Source organism: Dromiciops gliroides, chromosome 4, assembly GCF_019393635.1.
Source record: "Dromiciops gliroides isolate mDroGli1 chromosome 4, mDroGli1.pri, whole genome shotgun sequence".
Classification (NCBI taxonomy): domain Eukaryota; kingdom Metazoa; phylum Chordata; class Mammalia; order Microbiotheria; family Microbiotheriidae; genus Dromiciops; species Dromiciops gliroides.
The window spans coordinates 282,918,468-282,937,944 of record NC_057864.1 but is presented as its reverse complement, the minus strand read 5'-3'; positions in this window follow the sequence as shown (position 1 = coordinate 282,937,944).

Sequence of the window (19,477 nt, the reverse complement as noted above, 5' to 3'; positions counted from 1 at the left end):
GGTTTCCTCCCCAAAAGGGCAGTCCTTCAAAAACTAATGGTACTTTAGTAGTATGCATTCAACTCTTAAATTTAGTTAAAAACTTTTTTTTTTTTTACCACATTGCAGATACCTACATGGGCCTGGCAAAATTATAATGACTGGAAGCCTAGTGAGGGCAGTCATGTGACTGTCAGAGTGGCTATCCCATTGGCTGGGGCTGTGTGGGGTTTTTCTGGGATTGGGGGAGGAGGATTGGGCATTCTAGTGGGATGGTGGAACAGGAAGTGTGCTGCGTATTCTCAGCTGATTCCTGGGCAGTGGTATCTTTTAAGGTTGTATGATTTCCCTTTCCCCATTTTATTTCCTTTCCCTTGATCCTACTGATCCTGTTTGTGGGTTTGTTTTTTTTGAAGTTCGTTCTTGTTAAAATAAATGCTGTTCTGTTTTGAGGGAGGCTGCCGGTCTCCTTCCTTGCCCCAATATTGCAACAAGCCGCTTCGCTAACACTCCCCAATTAAAAATTGATCCCCACAACACATATATATGTGTGTGTGTGTGTGTGTGTGTGTGTGTATGTATATGTATATATGTATGTATGTAAGTGTGTACACACACACCTCTCTCCTAGGCTCTGTAATGTTCAATTCACCAGGAAACCCTTAGATACCAGATATTTGGAACTTGGGTAGTACTTAGACTTTGAATTTTTATTGAACTGTACCCCTATGCCTCTGGAATCTGAATAAAACCATTGAAGACTTGAACCTTCACTTTATAAAGTGCTTTTTCTACTGAAGCAGCAAGACTGATGTTATTAAAGAAAAGTCCTAAATTCCATGCCATTTGGAAAAATCAGGAATATTCATAGAAACCAAAATGCCTTGCAAATTGAAATATCAGTGAATAAAGCCTTCACAAAGTAATGATATCATGTGCACCCAGAGCTCCTACTGAACAATTTTTATAAGATATATCAGCTGCCCTGTGATGGAAAAAGGTCAAACCTCCCAAGGAAATTTTGACTGCTACTCTCTTCTACTAATGACAGAGATGGATAATTTTGTGGTACCACAGAGAATGGGTTTTAAATATTTACTGAAGTTCATAGGCCTCTATACAACTTTTATAGAATATTGCTCCATACCAGCAGTCCAAAATGTCATAAATGGCAGCTTTTCCAATATGTAAGGATTTCTGGGCTTCAGAAAGCAAAGCACAAATCAAAATAAGACTATTAGCTAAAATATAATTCATTTGCTCCAAATCTAAAAATAATATAAACTGTCTAGGTTATGTTAATTAATTTTAGTGATAATTGAGCCTACTCTTGTATCATAGTTATAATAGCTATTTAATAAATATTAGTGTAACAGAATTATGTATCCTAAAACAACATTATATACCCACAAAACAATGTCAGTTCAAGTAAGAGAAAATAAAAGGTAGTACTTATTTAGCTCTCCTAATGTTGATTGATAGCTTATGTTTATATGAGTGCATTGATATGCAAATATATAGTAGTAGGTATCATTAAAACCATCTTGGAGATTAATGAGATAAACATTATTAACTCTTATTACTTCAGAATTTATGTCAGACAGTATCATATCAAGTAGTTGGAGAAGCATTTTTGAAAGACCGGGCTAAGGACTTCCTTCCTTTCTTCCTTTTTTCCTTCCTTCCTTCACTTATGAATTTATTTATTTGTTTATTCATTCATTCACTTATTTATTTATGTTTACTCATTCATTTATTTATTTGCTTGCTTCTTTGATTATTCATTTATTCATTCACTTATTTATGGGTTTATTTATTTGGTGGACATTTTTATTTATAGCTTTGGGTACCAATTTTTATTCCTCCTTCCCTCCCTTCCCTGTCCGCATTCTGAGGTGGCAAGCCATCAGATATGGGTTATGCATGCATGATTATTGTAATTATTGTAATGATGCCACCTGCTGGAGACTTACTATAGGAAAGCTCCACCATGAGGAGAATGCCTCTGAGGGCAAGGCCATGGAGCTTTTCCTTGGTGTCAGGAAGTGATGTTTGCTTATGGGTACTGTCTATCAAGACTACCAGCCAATGAACTTGAGAAGCCTCCCATTTCTGGGAGGAACACACAAAATAGGAAGCAGACACTAGGGGAGGAGTCATGTCTCTTTTTGGTTCCTGACCTTGTCATGGTGGGTCAGATGATAGGGTCTCTTAGAAATAGTTAGATTTTTACCTTTCTCTCTGATCCTAATGCTCTTTAATAAATACTTAAACATGTAAATACTCTTGCTAAAGCTTATAATTTATTGGCAACCACTCATTAGATTTTAGATAGTTTAGCTAGAATTTTAGCCCTTACAGATGGCGAGCCAGGTAGGAGGAAAAGCTTGTTTAAGGTAAGAGCTTATAATGCTAGAATTTGGGGTACACCACATTTTTTAAACTTGTTCTCCAATTCTCTGCATGCCAAAGTGGTAGGGGTTTCTGAATCACCATTGATTCTTCTAATGCTGTCATAATGGCCATTATGGTAGAAAATATGGAGTTCTTTAGGGTCAGTTTTTTCTGTGCCAGAAATTTGCCATAGAGGTTCATTCAACTGGTGAATGATTACATTCAGTTGGTTATGTTTGGCAAAGGCTACAATGGCATTGTTCCCAGCACAAGTACCAGCTTTTTTCAAATCAGCAACATATTCTACAAAGGGAATATCTGTTTCCATAAAAGACCCAAAGTCTTCTTTATGACTGAGCATATAATTAACAGTTTCTTATCTGTGTTTGAGATTATTCCTCACTTTGGGCCACCAGCATACGTTGACTCTGATAGAGATACACATTTTACAGATTCAATTCTCTCCCAGATTTATTCTTTCTTGTGAGCAACTCCTAGATTTCATACTCCTTACCACCCTCAAAGGTGGGTGCTTTTTTTTCCTTACCCACTTAGATTTTCTTTTTATGGTTTTAGCCTTTCATTTAGCTGTAGCTTGGACTTTTGTTACCAGTCAATCCTTGAGTCTTCCTGCTGAGAAGGTTAATTCTTTAGAGCCTCCTAGACATGACCTGGGATGGTATACCTACCATTTCATGCTGTAAGGCAGAATGTTGAGCTACTCTGGGCAATCAGAATTATCGAGATAAGGGGGAGGGGGACTGACTTACTTTCCCTCCCCTTTGTCTTCTCCTCTTTTCATGAAAATCTTTTTCCAGACTTTTTCTTCACCCATTTCACTTGGTGGTGGCTGCCCCCAATTGTTTCAAAGCCTGAATCCCAGAGTAGCCACCAATCTGGAGGAACATTGTCTCTTTCACCTCCTGACCTTGACAATACACTCTCTCTTGGCCCCCCCAGATCCCACTAAGTTTCTGTTGAAACTGAACTCTCACAAGTTTCCTGGAACTCGAGCCACAACTAGGAGCAGGATCCAGAGGCCAGATAGCTGAGGAACTTTCTAGCCCATGTTGGCCTTGACTCCAGCCCTCAGGGTGGTCCCCAGGGGAGGTCTCAACATTCGAGTGTGGGGTGCAGTATATTCATTAGATGTTTTTCACCTATTTCTGCTCAATCACCTGCAGCAAGGTGATCAGCCTAGTAGTCGTATTTTTTTTCCAACAGCCTGGCATGACCAGAGCTGGTTAGCACCAGTCATAAAAGTATTCTACCTTCAGAGAACACCTAGGCACTGCCACCTTAATCATCCTGGCTGGCTACCCTTCTTCCTTTGGCTTATTTTTATTATCCACTCCATCAGCACTTAGACCATATGGCATTATCTCAGTTGTCATTGTGTTGGGAAACAAATCAGTCTTTGAAATGTGTATTTTGCCACCTCTATTTCATTTCAGGGCAGGTGACTCCCTATGAGAAGGAGCCAGAATAGACTGGAGGTGGGTGCTGGGAAAATCCCCTTGCAGTGGGAAAAGGGGAAACCAGGCCTGAGTTCAAAATCAAGTCTGATTCAAATTGCCCTGGTCCCTCCTCTCCTCTCCAGACCCCACCTTCTACTCCTCCCATGGCTAAGCCCCTTGATTCCCCTGCCAGGGAAGTCCAGAGATCTAAAGTGCATGCACAGCTTTCTCTACCTGCATTTGCAGCTTTTACATTTGCAGCTTCAGGCTCAGCCCTCCGCAGTCTGGCTGTGCTTCTGACTCAACCTTAAAAAACTCTTTAAATTCCAGACATGCTCCTTTTGTTCATAATTTTGTTAATCTGCTTTTGTCTTTAATTAGGAACCTTATAAAGCATTTGTAGGGTGAAAGGACTGACAGACAATATAGAGGGGTTAAAGAAGATAAACTTAAGTTAAATAAAAATGACAATCATCATCATAGTTCAAGACTCTGCTTCTTTTGCCATGGAAGGGTACATATTTTACAACAATGTAGAAGTAAGCAGCAAGGTATTGATATGGGTATTGGGGATTTTAGATATCGGGATCAAAAGTGTTCTAAATTCACTCAGAGTAATAATATCAGTTCAGAGGTTACATAGGATTTCTATGCTATTACATCTACATTTTGAAATCAATGGTATGGGTTTATTTTCATAGAGATTTTCATGCTTTTGTGATTGTGTTTTATACGTAGCTTTAAAAAAAGAATATTTGTAAAAGCTTTTTATAGTCATGTGATCAAGTTTATATTTTATAATACTCTTATTAATATTAAGTTCATATTCATTTAGATTTCCCTATTTTGAATTTCATTGTCTTTTATTGTTCCATGTGTATTTTCTTCTATTCATTCATCTATCTAATTTTGAAACATTGCAAGACGGTTTTGATTTCATAATACAATGTTAATTCTGGAAGTATTGTGCTCCTATATTCTGAGTTGGGGTTTTTTTGTTATTTTTTTTCCCTCAACTGATTATTTGATCAAACTCTATAAAGCATTTTCCTGGCAAATTGGTTGCCATGGCAAGTGTAAATTGATTCTAGAAGTATTATTTTTAATAAGGATATTCCAATAAAAAAGAGGGGAACATTTGTAAAAGTTTTCTTTTAAAAAAAAGTTTTCTTTAGGATTGTGTTGTGTTTTAACTTGTATTTAAATATGTTCTGATTTTTCACAAAAGTAATTATATACTTAGTAAAAAAAGGGTAGTATTTGAAATTGTAGTATAATTGTATATTATATTCTGAGTCAAGGTACATTCACATTTTTTGCTATCATTTATTATCCTCAATTTTTAAATCCATATGAGACATAGATTAAGGGAACATATCATTTAAGATATTAATTGCCTTCATTCTGAGTTATCAGATGCCAGTTGGCCAAGATGCCATCCAGTCAAAAGGGGCATACATGCAAGAGCAGACATTGAACTGTCACATGAGGGGAGACATGCATGAAGTCAAGGTATGGCTGAGGGAATGGCTTTTGACAAATGTTGAGGTTGGTTACTCTTGCTTTAATTTTTTCCCCACAATATTGTACAGATGGCTGGAAGTTTTGATCCCACCCATGTCATTCTACACCTGGCTTCTATGCCCCCTCATATATGCCTGATGCCATGGATGATTTAATCCCATGCATCTGATTAAGTCTTACTCAGTTTCCTCCAAGATGTTCGGTGGCATGGACATCCACCTATTTTAAGCCTTGCATACTGCATGGGCAGTATATATTGCTTAAGTGGGGGAAAGCTCATTTCCCATTATTTCTATGTTTTTTTATGGTAACCCCCATAATTATCTCAGGTGTAATGATAATTGTATGTAATACAATAATAATAATAATTATAATGTAATTGTGGAATTTGGCCTTGACATCTGTTACCAATTATATTAGATTCTCATAATGGCATGAGTATAATTAGTCAGATGATGCAAAAAGTGATGAAACAAAGATAAAAATTATTTTTTTAAATTAATATTGCAGCAATTGTCTTCTCAATTTACCTTCCATAAGGGAGGACTATAGAAATATTAAGTTTTACAGAATGTTTCAATTTTTGTTTTAATTATATGTTTCATGTATAACAACTAAGATTCTAAATTCCCTTATACATGTTTTTGAGAACTCTAATTGTTTGATTTGATTATTGACAAAGCTATTTTAAAGTTGCATTAAGCTCAATTTTGTAGGAAATTTTCCTGGCTGATTACCAGCATCCATACATAAACCCCTGAAAAGAATTCCATTCCACGGCTACACGTAGAGGACATCTGAAAAAAGACTTTCAGAAACTTTAAATGAAAAGTTTTGTTTTGTTGTTATTTTTTTCTATTCCTCCTTCTGTTATAATACACACCATCTGTAACATGTACTCTCTGCAGAGACCCTCCCTTTGCAAGACCAATATCAAAGTGCCAGTTCATGAGGGACCGCCACTCTGGACAAAATTTTTCTCTCTCCCTTGTCTATATTGTTATTAACATATTGTTAGTTAGCATAGGGTATTATATTCTGTTATTTTTGACTGTTTCATCAAGGAAACACCCCATTTCTTGAAGAAACAAAGCAAGTACTGTAATTATTGGATTGACACCACCTTCTGGAGACTTACTATAAGAAAGCTCCACCATGAAGAGAATGCCTCTGAGGGCAAGGCCATGCGGCTTTTCCTTGGCGTCAGGAAGTGACGTTTGTTCATGGGTACTGTCTATCAAGACTACCAGCCAATCAACTTGAGAAGCCTCCCATTTCTGGGACGAACACACGAAGTAAGAAGTAGACACTAGAGGAGGAGTTCTGTCTCTTTTTGGTTCCTGGCCTAGCCATGGTGGGTCAGATGAAAGCGTCTCTTAAAAATAGTTAGATTTTTACCTTTCTGTCTGATCCTAATTCTCTTTAATAAATACTTAAACATTTAAATATTCTTGCTAAAGCTTATCACTTATTGGTGACCACTCATTAGATTTTAGATAGTTTAGCTAGAATTTTAGTCATTACATTATGTAAAACATTTCCATTTTAGTAATTTTTTTACGAAAACTTGAATTAAAAAATGAAAGAAAGTAAAAAATAGCATTGTTTAGTCTCTGTTCCATCAATATCAGTTCTTTTTTTTGGAGGTGGATGGTATCTTTCAATAGTCCTTTGGCATTGTCTTGGATTACTGTATTATTGAGAATAGTCAAGTCATTCACAGTTCTTCATCAAACAATATTGCTGTCTCTATATACAATCTTCTTCTAGTTCTGCTCACTTCAGTATACATCAGTTCATCCGTGTATTTCCAGGCCTTTCTGAAATCATTCTGCTTATCATCGCAAGAAATAGTATGGTTCAATCAGCATCCATATTCCACAGTTGTTTCTGTTTTTGTTTTTGTTTTTTGGATTTGGCGAGCCTTTTCCTTCATGAATCTTTTGGAAGTTTCTTGTACCATTGTATTGGTGAGAAGAATCCAGTCTATCAAAGTTGATCAACACATAATGTTGATGATACTGTGTATAATGTTCTTCTGGTTCTGCTCATCTCACTCATCATCAATTCGTATAAGTCCTTCCAGGTTTCTCTGAGCTCTGCTCATCATTTCTTGCAGCACAATAGAATTCCATTACATTCATATACCACAACTTATCCAGCCATTCCCCAACTGATGGGCAACACTTCAATTTCCAATTCCTTGCCACCACAAAAAGAGCAGCTATAAATATTTTTGAACATGTGGGTCCTTTTCCCTTTTCTATGCTCTCCTTGGGAAAAAGCCCTTGTAGTTGTATTGCTGGGTCAAAGGGTATGCATAACTTTGTAGCCCTTTGGGCATAATTCCAAATTGCTCTGCAGAATGGTTGGATGAGTTCACAGGTCCAACAACAATGCATTAGTTTTCCAATTTTTCCACAGCTTCTTCAACATTTATTATTTTCCTTTTTTGTCATATTAGCCAATCTGACAGGTGTGAGGTGGTTACCTCAGTTACTTTACTTTGCATCTCTCTAATAAAAAGTGATTTAGAGCACTTTTACATATGGGAATATATACCTTTGATTTCCTCATCAGAAAACTGCTTGTTCATATCTTTTGATCATTTCTTAATTGGGGAATGTCTTGTATTCTTATAAATTTGATTTAGTTCCCTATATATTTAAAAAATGAGGCCTTTATCAGAAGTACTGGCCACAAAAATTGTTTCCCAGCTTTCTGCCTCCCTTCTAATTTTGGATGCATTGCTTCTGTTTGCACAAAAACTTTTTAATTTAATGTAATCAAAATCATCCATTTTACATTTTATAATATTCTCTATCTCTTGTTTGGTCATATACATCTCTCCTTTCCAACGATCTGAAAGGTAGACTATTCCTTCCTCTCCTAATTTACGTATGGTATCACTTCTTACGTCTAAATCATGTATCCATTTTGACCTTATTTTAGTATAAGGTGTCAGATGTTGGTCTATGCCTAATTGCTGCCATACTATCTTCCAGTTTACCCAGCAGTTTTTGTTAAATACTGAGTTCCTATCCCAGAATCTGGAGTCTTTGGGTTTATCAAACACTACATTACTAGTGTCATTTACTACTGTGTTTCCTGTGCCTAGCTTATTCCATTGATCCTCCACTCTATTTATTAGACAGGACCAAATAGTTTTGATGACAGCCGCTTTATAGTAGAGCTTCAGATTTGGTACAGCTAACTCACCTTCCTGTGCATTTTTTTTCATTATTTCCCTTGATATTCTTGACTTTTTGTTTTTCCAGATAAATTTTGTTATTAATTTTTCTAGCTCTATAAAATAATTTTCAGGTAGTCTGATTGGTATTGCACTGAATAAGTAAATTGATTTAGGTAGAATTGTCATTTTTACTATATTAGCTCTGCCTATCCATGAGCAATTGATATCTTTCCAATTATTTAGAACTGATTTGATTGTGTGAAAAGTGTTTTGTAATTCTGTTCATATGGTTCCTGGGTTTGTCTTGGCAAGTAGACTCACAAATATTTCATATTATCTACCATTACTTTAAAAGAAATTTATTTCTATCTCTTGCTGCTGGACTTTCTTGGTCATGTATAGAAATGCTGATGGTTTATGTGGATTTATTTTATATCTTGTGACTTTGCTAAAGTTGTTATTTGTTTCAAGTAATTTTTGAGTTGATTCTCTAGGATTCTTTAAGTATACTATCATATCATCTGCAAACAGTGATAGTTTTGTTTCCTCCTTGCCTATAGTTATTCCTTTAATTCCTTTTTTTTTCTCTGATTGACAATGCTAATATGTACAATATTGAATAATAGAGGTGATAATGGACATCCCTGTTTCACCCCTGATCTTCTTTGGAAGGCCTCTAACTTACCTCCATTACATATCATGCTTGCAGATGGTTTTAGGTAGATACTGCTTACTATTTTAAGGAAAGCTCCACCTATTGCTAAACTCTCTAGTGTGTTTATTAGGAATGGGTACTGTATTTTGCCAAAAGCTTTCTCTGCATCTACTGAGATAATCATATGATTTTGGTTAGTTTTGTATTGATGTGGTTGATTATGTTAATAGTTTTCCTAATGCTGAACCAGCCCTGCTTTCCTGGTATAAATTACCACCTGGTCATAGTGTATTATCCTGGTGATCATTTGCTGTAATCTCCTTGCTAATATCTTATTTATGATTTTAGCATCAATATTCATTAGGGAAATTGGTCTATAATTTTCTTTCTCTGTTTTTGTTCTGCTTGGTTTTGGTATCAACACCATATTTGTGTTATAAAATGAATTTGGTAGAACTCCTTCACCTATTTTTCCAAATAAATTGTATAATATTGGAATTAATTTTTCTTTTAATGTTTTGTAACATTCACCCATAAACCCATCTGGCCCTGGGGATTTTTTCTTAGTGAGTTCATGAATGGCTTGTTCAATTTCTTTTTTCTAATATGGGCTTATTTAAGGATTTTATTTCCTTTTCAGTTAACCTGTGCAGTTTGTATTTTTATAAATATTTATCCATTTCAAATTTATTGGCATACAGTTGGGCAAAATAATTCCTAATTATTGATTTAACTTCCACTTCATTGGTGGTCACATCACCCTTTTCATTTTTGATACTGGTAATTTGGTTTTCTTCTTTCTTTTTTTTTAATCAAACTAACCAATATTTTATCTATTTTATTGTTTTTTCAAAAACCCAGCTGTTAGTTTGATTGATTAATTCTATCATGTTCTTGCTTTCAATTTTATTAATTTTTCCTTTAATTTTCAGGATCTCTAGTTTAGTATTTAATTGGGGATTTCTAAATTGTTCTTTTTCTAGCTTTTTAAGTTGCATACCCAATTCATTGATCTTCTCTTTCTCTTTTTTATTCATGTAACCAGTTAGAGGTATAAATTTCCCCTAAGCACTGCTTTGGCTGCATCCCATGGATTTTGGTATGGTGTCTCATTATTGTCATTCCCTTGGATAAAGTTATTGTTGTGTTTTTATGATTTTGTATTTTGACCCATTCATTCTTTAGGATGAAATGATTTAGTTTCCAATTGATTTTCAGTCTACTTTTCCATGGCTTCTTCTTACATGTAATTTTTATTGCATCATGATCTTAGAAGGATGCATTTACTATTTCTTCCTTTCTAAATTTGACTGTGATGTTTTAGTGCCCTAATACATGGTCAATTTTTAAAAATCTATCATGTACTGCTGAGAAAAAGGTGTATTCCTTTCTATCCCCATTCACTTTTGTCCAGACATCTATCATGTCTAACTTTTCTAGTATTCTATTCACCTCTTTTACTTCTTTCTTATTTATTTTTCAACTAGATTTATCTAATTCTGAGAGGGTAGATTCAGATCCCCCACTAGTATAGTATTACTCTCGAATTCCTCTTGTAATTCTTAACTTCTCCTCTAATAATTTAGATGCTATGCTACTTGGCACATACATATTATTTTTTTGTTTTTATTTTTTTGTGGGGCAATGAGGGTTAAGTTACTTGCCCAGGGTCACACAGCTAATAAGTCTCAAGTGTCTGAATCTGAATGTGAACTCAGGTTCTACTGAATCCAAGGCCAGTGCTTTATCCACTGTGCCACCTAGCTGCCCCCTCACATACATATTTAATATTGATATGACTTCATTATCTATAGTACCTTTAGCAAGATGTAGTTTCCTTCCTTATCTCTTTTAATGAGATCTCTTTTTGCCTGTGCTTTGTCTGAAGTAAAGATTGCTAACCCTGCCTTTTTTACTTTAGCTGAGGCATAATATATTCTGCTCCAGCCTTTTACCTTTACTCTGTGTGTATCTCTCTGCTTCAAATGTGTTTCTTGTAAACAACATATAGTAGGATTCTATTTTTTAATCCACTCTGCAATTTTCTTCCGTTTTATAGCAGAGTTCATCCCATTCACATTCACAGTTATTATTACTAACTGTTTATTCCCCTCCATTCTATTTACCCCCTTTGTACTTTTTTCCCCTTCTTTCTCTCTATTCTTCCTTGCCAACATTTTGCTTCTTACCCATGCCACCCCCACTCTTTTTTCCCTTTTTATCACCCGCTCCCTTTTCTTTACCTTTTTGTCACTTGCTTTTGCCCTCCCTTCTATCAGTGCTCCCCTTCCCCTTCCCCTTTTACTTCCCTAAAGATTAAGCTAAGTTTCAATGAACATATATGTTATTCTCTCTTTGAATCAAATCTAATGAGATTAGGGTTGAAACAATGTTCACCCCTCCCTTATTTCCCTCTATTGTAATAGTTTTTATTCACCTCTTCATATGATATAATTCACTCCATTCCACCTCCCCTTTTCTCTTCTCCCTATAAGCTTCCTTTATAGCCCCCTAATTTCCTTGATGTCATCACATCAAAAACAATTTATATTTATACCCTCTGTATATAATCCTTCTGTCTGCCTAAATACATTTACAGTTCTCAAGAGTTATAAGTATTATCTTGCCTTGTAGGGATGTAAACAGTTTAACCTAATTGATTAACTTTTTCCCCTGTTTACCTTTTTAAACTTCTCTTCAATCTTGCAAACATCGAATTTTCTATTCAGTTCTATTCTTTTCATCAGGAAACCTTGAAAGTCACCAATGTCATTGAATGTCCATCTTTTCCCCTGAAAGAGAATGCTCAATTTTGCTGGGTAATAGATTCTTGGCTGCAATCCAAGCTCTTTTGCCTTCCTGGAATATCATATTCCAAGTCTTGTGGTCCTTTAATGTTGAAGCGTCCAAGTCCTGAGTAGTCCTGACTGTGGCTCCATGATATTTAAATTGCTTCTTTATAGCTGCTTGGAGTATTTTCTCCTTCACCTGGCAACCTGCCCTCTTGGCTGGTGCAGGTTGGTTTAACCACTTTCCTGCTGCGCCACCAGATTTTTAAGCCAGGGTCCAGGGGCCTCAGTTGCTCGGCTGTGGCCCACAGCTTCCTGATGACTTGCCCTGACCCCCTCGGGCACTGTGCTGTTGCCCTGCACTGCGCCTCCCCTTTGCCCAAGTCAAGCTGACCTTTCTTGAAGTGTTCTAAATTATCTCTGGTAGGAAGACTGTGCCTCTCTGTCTCTTTGCAGGTTCCGTAGTTTCAGAATTCATCCAGAAGCTTGATTTAATGTTCTTTTTGAGGGAAAAGAAGGAGAGCTCAGGCAGCTTGCTGACTCCTCTCTGCCATCTTCCTGTTTATCATTTCTTATATCACAATAATGTTCCATAACATTTATTCACCACATTTGGTTTAGCCATTCCACAATTGATAAGCATTCCTTCGATTTCCAATTCTTAGCCACCACACAAAGATCTGCTCTAAATATTTTTGTATAAATCGGTCTTTTCCTCTTTTGGGGAATGTCTTTGGGATATATGTTTGAAGGGATGTGGGGAAAATGTGATTCTAATCCACTGTTGGTGGAGTTGTGAAAAGATCCAAGCATTCTAGAGAGCAAAGAGTAACTTTAATGTCAAAAGTGTTTTTAAGTATGATATTTTGAATAATCAGCAAAATTTTGCTTTTGTTTGGAGCAAAGGGAATTAGAATCCTGTTTTCAGTATTGTTTTCCCTGCTGGATCTAAGTTGAAGGACTTTAAATCAATTTAAAATTATAAATCATCAGGTAATATTTAAACATTTCACTAGGTATAAAGAACAAAACTATTTTAATAGCTATTTTGGACAAATCTCTTTTTTACATCTCCTCTTTTATATGAAAGTATCATTGTTGTCATAAGTCAATTATATCACATTGATCCTGTGCTCATCAACTATTGTGCCTTTTTTGTCTTACCTAACTCAAGCTGCATCATTGGTTAAAGTCATTTTCCCACATGTCATACATTTCTAGCTCTACGTGGCCTTATATCACCCTTTTCAGAAACAAAAGCAAGAAATGCAGGTGAAAAATGAATTGCAAATAGGGAAATCAACTTTTTCTGATGCCCATGTTGTTGCCCCTTCCAGAATACCAAAAATGACTTGAACTATTTGAACTAAGAAAAATGAAGTCCCTGATCTGTGTTGTTAGCATTATATTCAAGTTTCACAGAAATGATTAAAATACTTATAAGGAAACTCCACATTAAATTTCTTCCTCAGATTTAGAGATAGAGAGGGAACAGAGGTCTTTTAGTCTGACCCCTCATTTTTTAGATGAGGAAAATGAGACCAAACTGTTTAAGTGACTTGGTTAAGGTAACATAGGCCGAAGCAAGACTTGAATCCATTCTTGAACTCCAGACTTCCAACCTAGGCACTCTATTCCATCGTACCATCAGAAATATTTTAATTACACAAACTCACACACACACACACGTTAATTCAGTATAACCAAAGCCTAACATAAAATTGTAAAATGCTACTCTAATGTCATAGAGTGAAATGGCCATTAATAACATTATTTCTGGTGAATTGACTAGGCACTATAATATCATTTCACTCAGTGACCTGTTGCCTGAAACCAATCTAGGCCTTTAGGCAGGGTGTGCTTGATGTTTTTAATTATAGCAAGAACATTGAAATGGTTTCTAAAGATAAGGCCTTCAGCAGATTTGTCTTTGAAGGATGGAAAGCAGTGAGCATAAAGTACAATTGAAAACTGTGTAGGAGTTGAAAGGATTTTTTTTTAACATTGAAGTGTCATATATTTTCAAAGTTTTCTAAAATACAAAAATCTTTCAGCTAAGCTCCAGAATGCCAGCAATATTTCATTTGCCTCTAAGAGTTGCAAGTTTGGAGTAGTAAAGTAAATAATTTGAGTCACTTTATCTTTTTTTCAGGCCTTAGTTCAAGTTCAGCCAAGGAAGTTAAATGAGTGTTTTTCTAGTTGTCAAAAAGGCTCACAAAGAGAAATGTATTACTTATAACTTCTGTCTAGTGTGCAGTTAACAGTATTCAAAAGACCAAAACAAAACAATGTTTCAAAGGTATTTATTTCAGTTGTGCAAGGTTTCAAGAAACCAAGAATTCAAAAATTGATTGTAGAAGAACATTTTTTGGAGAAAGAAGTGTAAATTATTTATTTTGGAGTAATTTACATCAGAATATGTGCAATATAATATCATCATCATACAAAATAATAAAAATTCAGCCTACTGCTCCTATTTTATACCTCTCAGAATGTGTTTGCTTTTGTAAAACTTGAGAGGGAGCAGCTAGGTGGTGCAGTGGGTACAGTACTGGCCCTGGAGTCAGGAGGACCTGAGTTAAAATCTGGCTTCAGATACTTGATACTTACTAGTTGTGTGTCCCTGGGCAAGTCACCTAACCCACATTGGCTAAACAAAAAAAAAAGAAAAAGAAAAGGTTGAGGTAGGTTCATCTCTCATTACACATAAATTAAGAACTTCATCAAGACTTATCTAATTGCAGAACAAAGCTTTTCTCTAAATCAACAAAATGTACCAATAAGCACAACAAAAGAAGTATAGAATTTAGGCTGTATACACACAGATGGTGGTAGAATGATATTTGAAAACTTTTTAGAAAGTGACTTTGTCAACCATTAATGCCAGTCTACATTATAGTATGGGAGGAAAAAAAAAACAGATTTCTGAAGTTGGTTGTTAGCCTTAGATGTAGACCAATGATTTAATTAGTGTAGGGAACTATGGACGGCAGGATGGGTGGGGGGACACTTACCTGACAAGATCCTTCACTAAATTAGCTAACATTTATTAAACATCTTACTACTGAGCTAAGCACTGGAGACAAAAACAAGACAAAACAAAACAATACAAAATGAAACAAACAAAAATGCAAAAGACAGCTCCTACTCTTGAAAAGCAACTCTTTTGTAATTTTTAATTGAAAGTTTCCTAGAAGAACTGAGAGATTGTTTGATTTGCCCAAGATTTCATGAGTAGTTATTAGAGTGTCAAATGTCAGCCTGTTTGAGGGCAGTAGTTTGTCCACTACAGTGAAATACAACTTAGAAGATCAACAGGAAAGGTCTGTTGCACTGAGGTGAGAGTAGAACACAGTTGAGCACATGCTATACCAGCATAAATAAGACACTAGCAAACCAGGAGCAGGCCTTTGGAAGCTGCTGAATCTGTAGTGGCAGCAGCTGCTTCTATAGATCTCAGCCCACAGATGTTAAAGGGGTCAAACAACTAATGAGAAAGAGATTACATTCCACAAATGAGAAATGATCAAAGGATATAAATAGACAGTTTTCAGATGAAGAAATTAAAGCTACTATAGTCATATGAAAAATGTTATAAATCACTATAGATTAGAGAAATGCAAATTAAAACAACTGTGAGGTATCACCTTACACCAATCAGATGGGCTAATAGAAAAAACCTCCCTCCCAAAGAATGGAAAATGATAAATGTTGGAGAAGATATGGTGAAATTGGAACACACATGCATTGTTGGTGAAGTTGTGAACTGATGCAAACATTCTGGAGAGTAATTTGGAACTATGCCCAAAGAGCTATCAAACTGTGCATACCCTTTGACTAATCAATGCCTTGACTAGGACTGTCTCCCAAAGAGATCATAAAAAAGGGAAAAGGAACTACTTGTACAAAATTATTTATAGCAGCTCTTTCTGTGGTGGAAAAGAATGAAAATTGAGGGGAAGCCCATCAATTTGGGAATGACTGAATAAGTTGTGGTATATGAATGTAATGGAATGCTATTGTGCTGTAAGAAATGATAAATAGGTGGATTTCAGAAAAACCAGGAAAGACTTACATGAACTGATGCTGAGTAAAATGACCAGAACCAGTAGAACATTATATATGTAATTGGAAAAAAAGTACTATTAAGGCGATTATAGGGGTCTCTTTGCTGGAACTGGAGTCAAGATTCTGTTTCTTTGCCCATACTTAGACCTTGGTCCCAGTTCTGGCTAGCAGTCCCAGGGCAATGAGGAGCACTCGCACACCAGAACTTATAGTTCCAGTGGAACAGGGACCCTCAACACAGTTCCAGGGCAGAAAAAAGTGCTTGTGGTCATTCACAGACCAGAGCACAGGCCTGGAGAATAGTAAACATACCTCTCCTTAGATCATAACACCATGGAATTATTGAAAAAGTACAGGTTCCTAGAGGTATCTCTGAAAACAGATGAACAAAAACACTAAAATTTGGGAAAATGTGCCATCCACCCTGTGCCATCGACCCTAGAAGCATAGACCCACTTTAACAAAGAGTTGAAAGTCAAGAAGTTGGTTGAAAAAATGAACAAACAGAAAAAAAATCTGACCATATAATGTTAATATTGTGACAGGGAAGATCAAAATACATACCAAAAAGAAGACAGCAAAGTCAAAGCTCCTACATCCAGATCCTCCAAGAAAAATCTGAATTTGCCTCAGGTCCTGGAAGATCTCTCTCTCTCTCTCTCTCTCTCTCTCTCTCTCTCTCTCTCTCTCTCTCTCTCTCTCTCTCTCTCTCTCTTTTGGTGGGGCAATGATGGTTAAAAGACTTACCCAAGGTCACATAACTAGTAAGTGTCAAGTGTCTGAGGCTGGATTTGAACTCTGGTCCTCCTTAATCCAGGGCCAGGGTTTCATCCACTGTGGCACCTAGCTTCCCACAAAAGCATTTTTCTTTTTCTTTTACTTTTTTAAAGGGGAATGAGGGTTAAGTGACTTACCCAGGGTCATACAGCTACTAAGTGTCAAATGTTTTTGAGGCCACATTTGAACTCAGGTCCCCCTGAATCCAGGGCAGGTACTTTATCCACCACACCATCTAGCTTTCCCCAGGGCATGGAAGATCTAAAAAAAAGATATAGAAAATCAAATAAGTTAGGTAGAAGAAAAATTGCAAAGAGAAATGAGACTGGGCGCAGCTAGCTAGCACACTAGATAAAGCACCAGCCCTGGATTCAGGAGGACCTGATTTCAAATCCAACCTCAGACACTTGACCCTTACTAGCTGTGTGACCTTGGGCGAGTCATTTAACCTCTCTATTGCCCCACAAAAAGAGAGAGAGAGAAATGAAACTGATTCAGTAAAATCATTAAAAATGAGTCAATATCTTAGTAAAAGAGACCCAAAAACACTAAAGAAAACAACACCTTCAAAACAAACTAGACTCAATGGCAAAAGAAGCACAGAGGGCAGATAGGTGGTGCAATGGATAGAGCACTGGCCCTGGATTCAGGAGTACCTGACTTCAAATCCATTCTCAGAAACTTAACACTTACTAGCTGGGTGACCCTGGGCAAGTCACTTAACCCCAATTGCCTCAAAAGAAAAAAAAAACAAGCACAGAAAACCAATGAGGCTTGAAAAACAGAATTGGCCAAATGGAAAAAGAGGCACAAAAACTCATTGAAGAAAAACTCCTAAAACAGTAGAATTGGTCAAATGGAAAAGGAGATACAAAGTTTCATTGAAGAAAAGAATTCTTTAAAAACCAGAATTGAGCAAATGGAAACTAATTTATCAGTAATCAAGAAACAATTTTTAAAAAATAAAGAATGGAAAAAAGAAGATAATACGAAATTGGAAAAATATCTGGCCTGTAAAATAGATCCGGGAGCAATGATTTTAAAATTTTTGTGCTAACTGAAAGTCATGATTTTAAAAAAAAAAAAAAAGGACACTGGATATCATCTTTCAAGAATGTATCAAGGAAAACTGAACTGATATTCTAGAACCATAGGGGAAAAGAGAAATTGGAAGAATCTTCCAATTACCTCCTGAAACAGATCACAAAATAAAAACTACCAGGAATATTATAGACAAATTCCAGAGCTCCCAGTTCAAGGAGAAAATACTGCTAGCAGCCCAAAAGAAACAATCTTGGTATTATGGAATGACAATAAGTATAACACAAGAATTAGAAGATTCTAAATTAAAGAATGGGATGGGGGTTCGAATATGATATTCTGGAAGGCAAGGTAGTTCAGAATACAACCACAAATCACCTACCCCAAAAAACTGAGTGTGATTCTTCAGGGGGAAAATCTATATTCATTGAAATAGAAGACTTTCAAGTCCTATTTTTTTTTTTGTCTTTTTCAGGGCAATGAGGATTAAGTGACTTGCCCATGGTCACACAGCAAGTAAGTGTCAAGTGTCTGAGGCCAGATTTGAACTCAGGTCCTCAGAATTCAGGGCCAATGCTTTATCCACAGTGTCACCTTGCTGCCCCCTTATGTTCTCTTAATGAAAAGACCAGAGCTGAATAGAAAAAAATTCTTTTAAATAAAAGACTCAAAAGAAACAGAAAAAAGGAAAAAAGGAAAAGGATATCATAAGGGATTTTAAAGGGTTAAACTCTTTACATTCCTTCATATGAAAATGATACCTGTAACTCCTAAGAACTTTCTCACTATTAGGACAGTTAGAAGGCATATATATATATATATATATATATATATATAAACAGAAGGCATAGGTGAGTTGAATGTGAAGGGATGATATTTTAAATAATAAAATAAAGGGGTGAGGGTGGAAAGCACTAGAAGAAAGGGAAAGGAAATGGTAGAATTTGGCAAATCATCTCATAAAAGAAGCAAGTAAAAGCTCTTTTAGTGGAGGGGAAGTTGGGGGAGGAGGGTGCATGAATCTTACTGTCATCAGAACTGTCTTAAAGATGTAATAACATACAAACTCATTTGGGTGTAGAAATCAATCTTCACGTACAGGAAAATTTGAGCGGAAAAGGATAAGAGAATGGGAGGGTGTGATAGAAGGGAGGTCAGATTGGGGGAGGAGGTAATAAGAAGTAAAACACTATTGAGGAAGGATAGAGTGAAAGGACAGAATAGAATAGAAGGGGTGAAATGGGATGGAGAGAAATAGAGTTAGCAATCATAACTGTAGAAAAAATTTGAAGTATATTTCTTTGGATAAGGCCTTATTTCTCAAACATATAGAGAACTGATTCAAAGATTATAGAAATAAGAGTGATTTCTCAATTGATAAAAGATCAAAATATATGAACAGTTTTTCAGATAAAGTAATCAATGCTACCTATAGCCCTACAAAATGCTCTAAATCACTATTAACTTAAAAAATGCAAACTAAAACAAACGCTCATACCTATTAGATTGGCTAATAGGACAGAAAACAAAAATGGCAAATGTTGGAGAGGATGTGGGGAAAATGACATATCAATGCACTGTTGGTGGAATTATGAACTGA